Source organism: Paroedura picta, chromosome 14, assembly GCF_049243985.1.
Source record: "Paroedura picta isolate Pp20150507F chromosome 14, Ppicta_v3.0, whole genome shotgun sequence".
In the NCBI taxonomy this organism is placed as follows: Eukaryota; Metazoa; Chordata; class Lepidosauria; order Squamata; family Gekkonidae; genus Paroedura; species Paroedura picta.
Genome location: NC_135382.1, coordinates 3,390,769 through 3,406,812, shown reverse-complemented (window position 1 = coordinate 3,406,812; position 16,044 = coordinate 3,390,769). Strand labels below are relative to the sequence as shown.

At 46.4% G+C, this 16,044-nt stretch overlaps 1 long non-coding RNA gene across 1 annotated transcript in view; it reads left to right on the top strand.

Moving 5' to 3' along the window:
• The window catches only part of LOC143823891 (uncharacterized), a 164,385-nt gene that overhangs the window by 97,231 nt on the left and 51,110 nt on the right, over window positions 1-16,044 (top strand). The gene's annotated exons all lie outside the window — the stretch shown is intronic.

The following is a 16,044-nucleotide window of genomic DNA, read 5'->3' as shown; positions in this document are numbered from 1 at the left end:
ACTCACCCGGGACCACTCAACGCCTTTTACTGAGGCCTGGTAGGGGGGGTAGTTTACTCCTCTACTCTCAACCACTGCCCTAGCGCTCTCTGATCGCTATGGTAATGTTTAAACATCCCTTCAAAATAAGATACAGACATGCCACAACAATGAAGTGTGTTGTAATGGGCTGGGGGGGATGAAGTAAAGGGCCGGAGGGGGGGAGAAGGCGTCCTTCGGGGCCCACCTACAATTAGTCGAAGGACCACATGTGGTCCGCGGCCCACAGGTTGGGGATCGCTATTTTACGGGACAGGAGGTAGTTCTGGCATGCATGACCATAACCTGGGTGAGACAGTTACCATGCAAGTACTAGCTTTGCAAGGGTATTTGGTCCTTCATCAACCCCAGCTCAATGCGGGGGGTGGCAATCCTTGACTGGGAGCTTTCTCCTACAGGGCTCTTCCAATGTCAGAGACATCTAGAGTGGAATGTTCAGACACAGGATAGGGTTCAGTGGAGAGCTTGGCCATCTGGTTGGTTTACCATCCACCTAATATACTGCCAGCTGTCCTGTTGAGAATACAGGAGGCATTTGTGGCCTGGACATTGCGCCCAGGCTTAAAGTTCTTGGAGACTTCAATGTCCATGAGCATATAAATTAAACGATAATAATAAAAAAATAATAATTTGCTGTCCTCCAGTTCATATTTTGACATGATGTCAACCACAAGTTGTTAGCCTACCACCTTGGCAGGGTCAGAACACAGGGGACAGCCCTTTGATGGTTCCATTCTCTGGAACTGGACACAGAGGGTTGCCATGGGGCAGGAGGTATCACGTTCTTTCAACCTCCCTTGTGGGGTTCCACAGGGGGCGATACTCTGCCCTACCTTATTTAACATCTATATGCGCCCTCTAGCCCATCTGGTCTGGAGTTATGTGCTAGGCTATCACCAATGTACAGATGACATCAACTCTATCTCCTTATGGATTATAGCCTGGTGTCCACCCCCCTGAGTAATTATCCAGATGTTTGCAGGCAGTAGACAGATGGTTGGAGCAGAGTTGCCTGAAACTCTACCCCTCCAAGATGGAGGTTCTGTGTCTGGGTAGGAATAGGACAGATCAGCAAGATGTCTACCCATCATGGCCAGGGTGCAACTTAACATTGTGCCCTCAGCAAGGAATATGGGAGTGATTCTGGACTTCTGTAACTTTCTCTATGTGGGCCTTCCCTTGTCCTTGATCCAGAAATGGTAGCTGGTGCAGAATACGGTTGCTAGAGTCCTCACAGTTACATCTTGGAGGGCACATATCCAGTCTGATCTGAGGCAGATAACATTGGTTGCCAGCTGTGGTCTGGATCAAGTTCAAGGCCATCCATGGTCAGGGCCCCACTTATCTGAGGGACTGCTTACCTCCTTATGCCCTGCAGAGAGCACTTGGTTCTATGGTGCAAATTTACTGGATATCTCTGGCCCAAGTTAGGTTTGCCTGGCCTGGTGAAATGAGCTCCCGGGAGAGCTGAGGGCCCTGACAGAGCTCATGCAGTTCTCCAGGGCCTGGGTCTGTGGTTGAGGTCAGGGCTGTTAAGATCTGTGCTATGCCTCCTGAGCAGATAAGATCCTGCTACGGCCTATTAATCCCCCCCCCCCAGATATTCTTGTGTTATTCTGTTAGCAGGTAGGGGATGGGATTTTTAGTACACTGCTAATTTTACTGTTCTGATTTTTCTTGATGTTTTAGGGCGTGTTTATGGGGATCTTATTGTGGGCTTGTATTTATTGTTACCCACCATGAGTGGCAGGATATAAATTATATTATAAATAAAATAACTACATAAATGACCCCAACCACAACCACACTCCCAGTTGCCAGGTGCAGTCTGTGAACCCATGGATCATAACATGTAAAAAGAAAGAGCCTCAGCACTCCCCCACCCCCCAGCTCAGTTTTCCTGATCTGACTGTGAATATGCCCAATTTAAGGCAGGGCCATGACACAGGGGAAGGCTGAACCCATTTCCCCATGCATGCCGTGGCCCTGGTCTGAATGAGACATTGTGTGCAGAGGGACGGAGGGGAATCCACAACTCATGCCTGACTATGACACAGGTTTGAGACCCCAGACCCAAGCTCCATGCTCCTTAATGCGTGAATCAGCCTTCCAAGAAGGCGCTCCCCATGCAGTTTATCTCACACCTAATGTCTTGTGTAAACTGGGTCCTCAGCAGTGACACGTGATATTTTGCAGGCTCAGGAGGGCCTTCCACTTCACAGCAATTCCCCTTTGGAAAATTTCATTCCGGATTTCCAGGGGAGTTGGACGGGGGAGGTGTAATGCCTAACTGATACATGCTACCACAGGTATCTTTTTGTCTGGCTGATAATCAAATGAACAAAATAGAAACTGTCTGACACAACAATGTTGCTGGAAAGAACAAAATAAATTGGAGCTCAGTATGCATCTGTTTGCTCTCTCCTCTTCCATGGATTCAAAGGATATTAGTCTTTGATCGGTTCCCCTATAAACAAGTCTCACAGACGCCTATGCCTACAATCAGGGATGCAAGTTTAATTGGTTTAATCAGTTGATTAATCAACTATTCAGTTAATCAGTAAAAGACAATTTTAATCCCTGTTCTGCAAGTTATTGCTATTTATTTAGGATATATTTGATCCTGTTGTTTTAGTGTAATATGAAAAAGGAAACAATTAAAAGATGGCCTATACCCGTCGCCTGGTTCGATCCAGTTTGTTTGCTCTTCTGTCAGCCAGACAGCATAAAGTAGCCTTCCTCAACTTTTTAGCCATTCAGAACCCCCTGAAACATTCCTCAGGCTTCGAGAAACCCCAGAAGTGGTGGGATTGTGCAGAATCGGGCTGGGAAGCAGAGCTGTGCATGTGCCTACCAAGAGCTCCTCCCATTTCCCCCCCCCTCCAGGCCCATCGGTGGCCATTTGGGGGTTGGCATATATACAACATTAACTCTCACGCATCCAGGAAACACTCCCATGGCCACGAAGACCCCCAGGGTCTCATGAAAGCCTGGCTGAGAAATCTTGGCCTAAAGCCTGAAACTGGGAAATGGAAGGTGCACAAAGAAATCGGCTTTCACTGGTCCCTCCTGTCCCGTGAAGACTGTCCGTTCAGCCTTCTCGCCAGTGTCACACAAGTGCACACAAAACCAGAGGCAATAAACACTGCTGCACTGTAGAGTGCTCGGCTTCATTTCGGGAACTTTATTCTTGTAATTACACAGATGAGTGAGGCTTTGTGCAGCAGCAAGATGAGGCTTTGTAATGTCAGCGCCTTATTTACAATGAGCGTGAAGTATCAAACTGTGCCCAACGATGGAGTGGAGAATTATGACTCCAATAATAATTAACATGTTGTTTTGACATGAGTCAGTATCCAGGAGAAAGCGGAGTCTCCTCAGGGAAGTACAGTCAAGAAGGTTAAAGCAACCAGGTGCCATTAAACAAATGTATTTTTCTCCATCAGCTGCCAATAATGATGCCCCGATGCACAGCCAGAGAGGCTGAATATGATGCTTCCTTCTTTTTCTTTTCTCGCTTGGCGGGTTTTTAGGTGACTCGGTGGAGGCTGAATAGACCTGCAGAAAGGGAACAACGGGAGAACACCTGAGGTTGCCTGGCAACTGAAAGGTGCTCTGTGGGCGGGGACATGGAGGGCAGTGGAGCTGCATCACTTCCAGGATTAAAAGGAAGCGACATAGGCCATTTTTTTACTGGAAGTGAGATGATGTTGTGCCGTTTTGAATCCCCCCCCCACCCCCGGCAGTGGGGAAAGGGATCTTCTGCCCTGCCTTGGCAGCCCTGTGACAAACAGAAAGGCCAGCTACATAACCAGAGAGGACTGGTAGAATGAAGGGAGTCTGACTAGTAAACAAGGCTATGCAAAGCAAACGGAACATGTTTCTGCGTGTTCTTTAAATACTGACCTCACACGGGCCTCCCCTCCCAGCTTGGCGTTTCCCTCCTACACTCCCTTCTAGGGTTGGGTGCTCCAGCACCCGAAGCAGCCATTTGCTCCCGATGCAGCCATCAGCGTGCACACACACACCAGCGCGGAGCTCCACACCTGCGTGTGTGTGCCCGCCAGTGTGCTGATGCCCATGCCTCCCCTCCCCCAGCAACATGGCACTAGCTGCATCAGGAGCAAACGGCCTCTTCAGACGCCAAAGCACCCAACCCTACCCCCCCTCTATGGAGGGATATCAGACAAGGACCTGGCTTGCTACTGTGCTGTCAGTCTTTAATAGTTAGTTCTAAATGTATGTATGTGTTTTTATATAGTTTTTGTGAGGCTCCCTTGGGTCCCACCCAAGGCTTCCTCCTCCTCTGCCGTGATGTGTCCATCTTCCTTTTTCGTCAGAGGCAAACGGTTCCCACAGTTCTCAACAGCAGGCGTTTATCCAGCATTCTTCCATACACCAAGGCCCATTCCGCACAAGGACCAATGTTGCCCATTGCTTTACAAAGCAATAACGGAATTTGAAGTAGTGGAAATCGTCGTTCCGCATACCTGCCTTTGTAGTGGAATTCAGTAGTGTTTCATTCGTTCCTCACAGGTTTCCGGTCTTGCAAAAATCGCTAGACAGTTAGCGATTTTTTCTGTGCTTTGTCCCGCCCCTGGCCATCAATCAAACGAACAGCCAATGGGCGGTTGTTATCATGCTCCGAAAAAGCCTCTTTCCCTTTAAGAACAGGTTTTTTTAAAAAAAGAAAAGCACACGTTGCAACGAATATGCCTTGATTCTTCCTAACGGAGAGACCCATCTAGCTGGCAGCTGGTGTATGAGCTGGCGATTCATTGTTACCACACTCCTCCTAGTGAAAAGAAAAATCCCCCCCCTGGTGCACAGGCACGATTTTCGGCCAAAAATAAAGGGAAAATAAAAGCCCTCAGTGCTTACTATTTATATTTACAAAACTACAAGATGGCGGCTGGAGCAGTCATGAAATCAGACTGCTCCCAAACTAAATAGGCCCAGCCCAGAAACAAGCCACCAAAATCACCAGAATTTGGCCAGACTATACAAAATTAAATCACTAGTCAATTTGGTCATCCAAATTTCAACTGCAAAAAAAAAACAAAAACAAAAAACAGAAGGAACGTGATCTGCAGTTGCAACTACAACTACAACTCCGAATCTTAAATGGAAAGCAATAATACCAGAAGAATTAACAAAGAAAATCAGAAACAAACGGGAATTCAACTAAGGAAACCCAAAGAAAAAAGGTAATTACAGCCACCGGTGCCGCTGGACATCGCCAGAGCCCCTCAAGCTTGCTGCCAGGGAACCCGAAGGCTGCCGACCACCTGCCTACTGCACCAAGCCAGGGTTCCATCTGGTGGCTGCCCATTGTCCGCCCACCCCACTCCGCTGCCCACCATCCGCTGTGCTGAGCCCGCACCACTGCCCACCACCACCATCCACCTGCCATGCAGCGCCAGGGCTGAGGCTGCCCACCACCCACCCGCTGCGCAGTGGGAGGATCAAGCCTGGGCTGTCCACCATTTTCGGAGCTGGAACTCTTGGCCCACCGGGCTCAGGTGTGGGGAGGAGACTGTTGCCCGGGACCTCGGGAGGAGCGGAGCTCAGCGCCAGAGCCACCATTCGCGATACTTGCCCTTTCGTTGCTCATCGTCAGCCTGCAGCCGTGGTCCACCCCACCCATCATCCCAGGATCCTCGGACTACGTTGGGACTGCAGCCACGTCCCAAGCACGGCCGCACCAGCGGCGTCGGAGCAGACCACGCGCAGCACCTCCTCCCCAATTAGGAACCGTATTGAATCAATGCCCCGCCTCGGCTATCACCCGAGGACGGCCTGAAGAGGAACACTCACCAGACTTGCAGGAGGAAAAAAGAGAAGTACTTGGGACACTGGAACAGGGAGGGAAAAAAATTTGACCATAAAGACTGCAGCTTAGCGGGAGGAGGAAGTGAACCATAGAAGATCAGTCTTGGACCATATTAATAATTCAGACCGGAGGGAAATCGAGCGGGAATTCTTTAATTGTTCAAACAGCGGGGGGGAAAGGAGGGAAATTCAAAAGAGAGGGGGAAAGATGGAGACTTGAATGGGGAAAAACAACCTAAGAGGGAGGGAAAGAGGGTAATTTAGATGAGAACCATTGGCTGCACAGAAAAACGGAGGGAAAACAACAAGGGAAGGGGAGGGATAAAGATCTGGGTGGGAACAATAACTAATGCGGGGGGGGGGCGGAATTAGGCAAGAACCCATTGACTGTATATACAGAATAAGAAGGAAACATAAAAGAAGGGGGGTGGAAAGACCTGCGTAAGAACAAAATCTAGAGGGCGGGAAATCAGACAAGATCCATTGGCTGCTCAGAAAAAAGGAGGGAAAAATAATAAGGGAGAAGGACGGACAAAGATTTGAGCAGAACAGTGATTAAAGGGGAGGAATCAAGGATAAACTCATTGACTATTGTATGCTCAGGGAAAAAAGGGAAAACATAAAAGGGAAAGAGGGGATAAAGTCTTGGGTGGGAGCAACAAACTAAGAAGGAGGGAGAGGGAGGGAATCAAGTATAAACTCAAGTATAAAGGGGGGGAATCAAGGATAAACTCATTAACTAGTTGTATGCTCAGGGAAAAAAAAGGGGGGGGACATAAAAGGGAAAGAGGTTAAAGCCTTGGGTGTGAGTAAGAAAGAGGGAGGGAGGGAAACCGGATGAGAACCATAAATAAAAAGAGAAGGAGAAGGATAAAAATAAAAAGAGAAGGAGAAGGATAAAGACTAGATGAGAACAATAACAACCAACTAAATCCTAACAATTGAACTACCCAAACCCACCCCAAAACAATCAATTCTATCAAACAATCAATTCTACCAACTAATTGAACTACCCAACTACCGCCTGAACCACCCAAAACCACCCCAAATCAATCAACAATAACAACCAACTAAATCCTACCAACTGAACCACTTAAACCAATCCGGACCCTTCCTCATCCCGGACACATCCCGCCCCTAAAGGGCTTACTGAATTATTTAGTCCATGCCGCCCATGGTGCCACGGGCGGTGTTAAGATAAATAAATAAATAAATATACCCTGCTTTCCTGCCCAAACTTTCTGCACATGGGAAAAGCTACACAACATGCTTAACCGTTAACATATCAAATACACTACAATTTATACTTCTAAATTACAGAGGAATACAAATCATACATAACATTTTACATATTAAAGTAGTTAAATAATAAATAAATAAATAAACAAATAAATAAATAAGACACTCTACAGTCATCAAGGTGGCTAGCAATAGGCACAAATTATAATGAAATCATGAAAAAATGCACACAGAAAAAATTAACCCAACAAATGCCTTGTCGGAACTGAGGTAGAATAGAACAAGCACAGCATATAACTATTTTGCCCGCCCCCCCCCTCCCATGAGAACCCGAGAAACATGGGAGATCTTCAAAGAGAACACAACAGGCAGATAGCTAGGTGTTCAGGGCTGTGGTAGCATTCTGGAGTCATAGACGATGGATTGGGGGGGGGGGTATGTGTGAAAAGAAGGAAGAGAAGGAAGCTCAGTGAAATAAACTCTCTGGATCTGCACATCAAGCTAGATCTATACATCAAACAGAATCAAAGCAAACTGCAGAAGCCCAGCATTCTGAAATCACTCCACCCCAAATTTCTCCTCCCACCACCAAGGCATTGTGTTTCAGGGGGTATGCACAGTGAAAATCTCGAACCAACCTGGGGCCCGTACATGGAAAGTGTCTACACACTCCCGGGCCTCCACAGAAAATTCTTTCCAGTATCTGGTTGGGTGGGTTTTTCTTGGTGCATTCTAGAGTCCAAGGTCTTTTTGACTTTGTATTGAGTGTGTTCATCTACACAGATAGGCATGGTAGCATCAGTGTGCCCGGTGACATCCAGGTGGAGTCTTGACCAAGGTGTTCATGTGGACTCCCAGTATTGCATTGGAGCATGTGGCATCTCAGGTTGGTTGGCTTCATAAGTGTTGCACTGTTGAACCCACACCTCAATATTGGTGTCAATGTCAGGCCACCATAAATAAATCTGAGCCTACAGCTTCACATGTACAATCCCTGGGTGTCCCTCGCGAAGTATGAAGAGCACCCAGTATTGCAGTTTCACTGGGACCACCATGCAGTAGCCCCAAATGATGCAGCCCTTGTGGGCAGACAGTTCATGCTGCCTCCGTATGCATGGGGTGAATTCTGCTCCTGGCCGGTCTAATGGCCACCTCCTTCACACCCAGTTCAAAACACAGCTCAGAAGCTTGTTGCAAGCCAAGGAAACAGCAATATCAGCAGTGTGGAGGGGAGGTTCAAGAAGGTTTTCAATGAGGAAAATGTGGTGGGCCAGAGAAGGGTCAGCATCAGTAGAGTGCATCGGCAGGTGGTTGAGGCCATCAGCATTCCCCATGAATTTGTATGGACTTTGTAGTAGTGCGTAGGAGTACCAATTCAGAAAAATAGGCTAATGGAGCCTTTGTGGTGAGAATATATGGTTGTTTGCTTGTCCAGGGCAAATAGACCCAACAGAGGCTTGTGATCTGTGAAGTTTGTGAAATGTTTTATGCCCACAACAATGGCCAGAGCCTCTTTGTTTATTTGGGCACAATTTCTTTTTGCTGAGGACAGTGTCCATGAATAAAACGCAGCGGGGTCCTCTCTCATATCAGGCAGTTGGAGGCTGAGAATGGCCCTGTTGCCAGAGGGTGAGGAGTCATAAGCTAGCACAAGAGGCAGAAGCTTGCTGAAATAGACAAGGATGCTGCAAGATGACAGAAGGTACTTGATTGTGGAAAATGCAGCTTAATGATGTTGACCCCAGGACCATGGGGTTTCTTTGTCAAGAAGATGGTGCAATGGCTTCACAATGAAGGCTCTGTTGGGCCAGAAGGCATGGGAGAAGTTAAGTAGGCCCAGAAAAGCCTGGAGTTTTGCCCTAGACTGCAAACAGATGTCTTCTTTGATAGCCTGGACCTTTGACAGCAATGGGTGGATTCCTGCAGCATCAACCAGGAACCCAAGGAATTTGACTGATGACATCCCTAGTTCACATTTCTCGCCTTTGATATGGAGGCTGGTGGACTGAAAATTTGAGAAGATTGAATGAAGACGGCTGGTTTCTTCCTCAGAGCAACCACAGATGAGCATGTCGTCAAATTAGTTTAGTTTTTAAGATCTGCTCTTCAGGTGCCAAAGTGTGTCTCCAATGTTACTCTGAGGCTTGAGACAGGTTTCATGAAGATGGAGGCTAGAGTATGGCTGACTGCTTTAAATTACTGGCTTAGACTGTCCTTTTCCCCTCGTGGCCTTGCCCCACTAACAACTGAGGATCTTTATGGCAACGAAATGTGAGAGTGAAAATTGCACTCTTGGGGTTGTCTCCTGAGTTCCTGCTGAGCGTGGGATATCAGGCCAAAGAAGCTGTTAATCAGAGATTAACTGACATAGAACACCAACAAGACCTAGCTAATAACCCATCTTTCATTATTAGTGAATCCAATAGATATTCATCTTTCCCTATGACATATTTGGCCAAACTTGAAGTATCTAGTCATAGGAGGGCCTTCACTTTGGCACGCTGTGATGTCTTCCCTTCGGCTGTATTAGATGGAAGATAAAGAAAAGTACCCTATATTAAAAGGAAATGTACCTCTGGCTCTGGACATATAGAAACCATGGAACATATTTTCCTTCAATGACGATATTATAATGACATTTGAATTAGTTCTTCCACTGTTAGGGAGATTCCGAGGGTGTTCAGTAGAATTTTACATTTCTCTGCTGCTTACTGATATAATGATACAACCGATAGTGTTGCCAAGTTCTGTGCAGCAGCAATGAAAATTTGGAATAGAATGGTCTCTTTCAAGTGAACTGGACAGCTGTGTTTATGTATTTTCTTATTATGTATTCTATTTTGTATTCGAATGTTTTAAGACAGTGGTTCTCAACCTTACCTGTGCCGTGACCCTAACTTTGGCCGTGGTGGCAGGGTGCACATGCACAATAATCAAGGTGGCATGGAGGTGGCCATTGCCACGGCTCTGCCACCTCCGCCCGGGTGCCTCCACCGGTCACCGGCCGCCACCTCTGCCTGCCGCTGCTACCACCTGCCTCAGCAAGTCGGCCGCCACTGACCCACCACTCACACCGCTGCAGCCATCAGGAGACCCCAGGGAAGAGTCCAAGCGACCCCAAAGGGGGTTGTGACCCCAAGGTTGAAAACCACAGTTTTAAGATGTTCTAATTTCTGCAGCAACCCCAGCATGCATTCATTCATTCATTCATTCATTCATTCATTCATTCATTTGGTTTTTTATACCGTCCATTCATAGAATCACAGGAATCACAGAATCATAGAGTTGGAAGGGGCCATACAGGCCATCTAGTCCAACCCCCTGCTCAACGCAGGATCAGCCCTAAGCATCCTAAAGCATCCAAGAAAAGTGTGTATCCAACCTTTGTTTGAAGACTGCCAGTGAGGGGGAGTTCACCACCTCCTTAGGCAGCCTATTCCACTGCTGAACTACTCTGACTGTGAAAATTTTTTTCCTGATATCTAGCCTATATCATTGTACTTGTAGTTTAAACCCATTACTGCACGTCCTTTCCTCTGCAGCCAACGGAAAACGCATCCTGCCCTCCTCTAAGTGACAACCTTTCAAATACTTAAAGAGGGCTATCATGTCCCCTCTCAACCTCCTTTTCTCCAGGCTGAACATTCCCAAGTCCCTCAACCTATCTTCATAGGGCTTGGTCCCTTGGCCCCAGATCATCCTCGTCGCTCTCCTCTGTACCCTTTCAATTTTATCTACGTCCTTCTTGAAGTGAGGCCTCCAGAACTGCACACAGTACTCCAGGTGTGGTCTGACCAGTGCCGTATACAATGGGACTATGACATCTTGTGATTTTGATGTGATGCCCCTGTTGATACAGCCCAATTTGGTGTTATCTGCAAACTTGATGAGTAGTCCCTCCACCCCCTTATCTAGATCATTAATAAATATGTTAAAAAGTACCGGGCCAAGCACCGAGCCCTGAGGTACCCCGCTACTCACCTGCCCCCAGTCTGATGAAACACCATTGACAACAACTCTTTGAGTGCGGTTCTCTAACCAATTCCCTATCCACTAAACTATCTGAAATTCCAGATTGCAGTCCTTCAACTTATCCATCCGAACATCATGGGACACCTTATCAAAAGCTTTACTAAAATCCAAGTAAACAACATCAACCGAATTTCTACGATCCATCAAACCTGTCACTTGGTCAAAAAAGGAAACCAGGTTGGTCTGACGGGACCTGTTGGAGACAAATGCATGCTGACTTCCTTGGAGCACCAAATTGTCCTCCAGATGTTTGCAGATCACTCCCTTTAATATCTGCTCCATTATCTTCCCCACAACAGAGGGTCACTAGCCTGTAGTTTCCCGGGTCATCCTTCCTCCCTTTTTTGAAGATCGGAATAACATTTGCTCTCTTTCAGTCCTCCAGGACATCTCCAGTCCTTAAAGAGGTCCCAAAGATGATGGACAAGTATTGTGCAAGTTCTCTGGAAAGTTCTTTGAGCACTCTCGGGTACATTTCATCTGGCCCAGGGGATTTGAACTCATCCATTGCAGCTAAATGCCTCTCAACAACCTCTCTGTCCATGTCAACCTGCCACCCAGACACTATCTCTTGGCTACTGCCATCTCTAGATGTGCCTAAACCCTTTGACCTGTGGGGAAAAAACAGATGTAAAATAGGCGCTGAGCCTTTCTGCTTTCTCTGCATCCTCCATTAGAGTTTGTCCATCCGCACCCAACAGTGGGCCTATTGCCTCCTTTACTTTACGTTTGCTCCTCACATAACTGAAAAATCTTTTCTTGTTACAATGGGCTTCCCTGGCCAATCTTAGCTCACTCTCAGCTTTGGCCTTTCTGATGATTGATCTACAGTGCCTAGTAACCTGTAGGTACTCTTCTTTAGAGCTCTGTCCTTCCCTCCATTTCCTGAACATTTTCCTTTTCTTTCTTAGTTCCTCTTGAAGTTCTCTGTTCATCCAAATAGGCTTCTTAGAGCTCCTGCAGTGTTTTCGTCTTTCTGGGATAGTCATTGATTGAGCATGCAATAGCTCTTGTTTGAATACCGCCCACCCTTCACATGCTCCCTTCCCTTCCAGCATTCTCGTCCATGGTATGACACTCATCATGTCTCTGAGTTTATTAAAGTTTCCCCTACGAAAATCCAACATCCGCGTCTGGCTACAAGCTTCCTTGGCTCCCCATCTCAAAAGGAATTCTACGAGGATATGGTCACTTCCCCCTAGGGTCCCCACCTCCTTCACCTCATCCACCAACTTTACACCTCTGGGCAGTTTACATGGAACATCGCATAAATTTACATGGAATGTTATAACAATATATAAAATTTTCAATAGAACATCACATTAATCTATCGGTAACAATTACAACACAACATGAATAACAGCAGATCAGAACTGGGCAGATCAAATTGTTCAGTCATGGGAGAGGGTGTCTCAGTGGGGACCAGCAGATGTTTCGAGTCGATCAGCCTCAAGCAAATGCCTGGTGGAAGGGCTCCCTTTTGCAGGCCCTGTGGAACTGTGGAAGTTCAGGCAGGGCTCTGATTACCTCATGGAGATCATTCCAACAGATGGGGGCCAGGTCCAAGAAGTCTCTGGCCCTTGTTGAGGGCCAACGCATTTCATTGTTTGCTGCCTTTTCAAACACCAGGGCCAGACAAAGGTCTATAGGGGCTGGATTTGTCATGGCAAGTAAACTTCACCTGATTAGCTACATAGAACTGAAGACAAGAAAAGGGGCCCCATTCTCATGCAGGGTTGTGATCAAAATGAGGTATGCAGTTCTTTTGGATCTACAACCACAGCATTCAGTTCCCATGGAGAAAATAACAGCTTAATCAGGCAAACCAATGTGGTGCCCAGGGCAACATGGCATTCGCTGACACTTTTCCAGGCACCATCCATGTGTTTTTAGGAAGTGGCTTGCAATTGCCTTCCATTTCCTCTCCCCAAAACAGACACCCTGTGAGGGAGGTCGGTGGGGCTGAGAGAGCCCTGAGATTACTGAAGAAGAAGAGTTGGTTCTTATATGCCACTTTTGTCTACCCAAAGGAGTCTCACTGTGGCTTCCAATCACCTTCCTTTCCCTCTCCCCACAACAAACACACTGTGAGGGAGGGGAGGCTGAGAGAGCCCTGGGCCTATTCTGCACACAATAGATAATGCACTTTCAATGCACTTTAGAAGCAGATTTTCCTGTCCTGCACAGGAAAATCCAGCTGCCAAAGCACATTGAAAGTGCATTATCCTATGTGTGCAGAATGGGCCCTGATATTACTGAAGCAGAAGAAGAGTTGGCTCTTATATGCTGCTTTTCTCTACCCGAAAGAGTCTCATAGCAGCTTACAGTCACCTTCCCTTTCCTCTCCCCACAACAGACAGCCTGTGAGGGAGGTGAGGCTGAGAGAACCCTGATATTACTGAAGAAAAGTTGGTTCTTAGATGTCAATTTTTTTCTACCCAAAGGAGTCTCAAAGCAGCTTACAGTCGCCTTCCCTTTCCTCTCTCCACAACAGACACCCTGTGGGGTGGGTGAGGCTGGGAGAGCCCTGATATCACTGTTCAGTCAGAACAGCTTTATCTGTGCTGTGGTAAGCCCAAGGTCACCCAGCTGGCTGCATGTGGAGGAGGAGTGGGGAATCAAACATGGCTCGCCATATTAGAAGTCGGTGCTCCTAACCACTACACCAAATTTTGATTGGCTTTGCAGACCTTTTAAAAATGTTTCTTTGGCAGCAGCTGCCACCACAGCACAAAGATTTTCACTATCTGCCTGAAGGGATGCTGTGGCAGCCATCTTGTAGCTTGCTTTGTCTCCTGCAGCCAACATCCATTTTGAGGCCATGCCTACCATGTTGTGCCAGAATTCCAAAAAATGCCCCCAGACTATAAAAGTTCCCTGCTCTGTGGCCTCACATCCCTCCCTTCCCCGATCTTCACCCTCCCCAGGAACCTCCCAAAATCTCCAGGGATTTCCCAACCTGGAGTTGGCAACCCTAGGGCTCTTCTCACAGAGGCGCCTTTTCTGGATGACCAGATGCTCTCTGTCAAGGGAAAGCTCTTTCTGCTCAAAGGAAGCCCCTCCACTGGGGCCACCAGACCCACACAGCCTCCCCTTCCGGGAGAGACGTTTGTTCAGATCATTCTGCCAATATGCAGGGGAAAGAGATCAATTCAAAAGCTCAGCCATCTGTTTCTGGGTAATATATACACCCTTTCACAAAACTACTTAAGACAGCCGATAAAGTTAGATCATTAAGAACCATCAAAGGAGGACATATATCTTTCCAGGAAAGTGTTGAAACTTGAAAACAAAATGTGGCTAAAAAGTTGTCTAAAGCTGGAGAAACAGGAAAGAAGGGGGAAAGGAAAAGGTGTGTGTTTGTGTGTCTGTCCTGGGGTTGGGAAAGAAAAAGAGAACAAGTTACTTGAGTGCGAGAACAAAGTTTAAGTCCAGGGGCACATTTAAGTCCAACAAAGTTTTATTCAAGGTATGAGCTTCTTCATGGGCAATGCCAAGGAACTTACTCTGCAGGGGACATAGGGAAGGAAATAAATATATAAAAATTGGAGATTGATGGGCAGATGTATCTTTAGTTCATTCTTCTTTGAAGTGGGACGACTGGCTGTTTCCTCTGGCCCCAGATCAGAGGAATACGGTCCAGTCTGCCATTCCACATTACATTTCATTTTACTATTAGTTATGTTTACATTACAATCTACTATTCTAATCCATTCTAAACAAGAAATAAATTAAAGAGGATGTTTGGCCCTTCTGGGGGATTGTTGGGAATATAAAGGCTGAATGAAGTAAATGAGATAAGAAACCAAAGTCCCTGTTAAGTCCTGGGTATTCTATTGTTCTGAGCATTGTGATAACTTGCAGTTCAGCCATTTCCCTTTGCAGTCTATTCCTGACGTTCCTTTTCAATAAAACAGCTCCTTTGATGTCACCCCATTGCATGTCAGGAAGGCTGAAGTGTTCTTCTACAGGTTTCTCAGTCTTGTGATTCTCATGTTATAATTTCTATGCTGAACTCATGGACAGCCATGAAGGCTTCAATATTGACATTAATAGGTTTAGAGGCAGACCGATAATGTTTCATATATTTCTTCTGGAAGTTTCTAAGCAGTTCATATAACCATCATTTTTTTGCTCATAGAAGCAATGTGAGCTTTATTTACGAGCAAAAGATTAAGGCTCCACAAGAATTAAAAAAGAAAGCAAGCAAGAGAAAGGACAATGTTGCTTTAGCAGACAATTTGTCACATAGCTTTTAAGTTTTACTAGCCCGGAGAGGTATCCAACAACCAAATAGTGAAAGGAAAGTGAATGATTAGCTGGGAGGCCTTCAGGCAACCAAAAGATAGTTTTAGGAGCCTGTCATGAAAATCGGGGGCCTGAGGCACCACCAGGCTCACGTTTTATTTCCAAGCCTGATATTGATTTTGGTATGAAGAAAAATAATTTCGGATTGTTCCTTAAGGTGTCACTCAGGAAGGGGATAGGGTGGGAAGAGCCGCCTTTCTTTCCCTGACTGCTTGCTGCTCATATTTACATTTTATTACAACCAGGCCCAGTATAGTAAATGAAGGCATTTACTACTTAAAGGTACTACTGTCTTTATGAAACATGGCACGCTAATCGAAAACACAAGTAAAGCGAAAATTAAATTTAAAAGCCTATAATTTAGTATCTTCCTTGCCAAGAATGATGACTTTCATTTGCAGAGGGAATCTCAGGCTGTTCAGGGTCAGGCGGGAGTGGGCCGTTCTAGGCCCCTTTCTGAGGCTGATGGTGTTGATTAATTTCTGAGGACTCCGCTTTGTCTTCTGCAGCTCACTGAACAACTTCATTTCGGCTGATGAGTTCAAACAGGGGTCAGAACAATCCTCATTTCTGACAATTCCACAAAATGGGAAT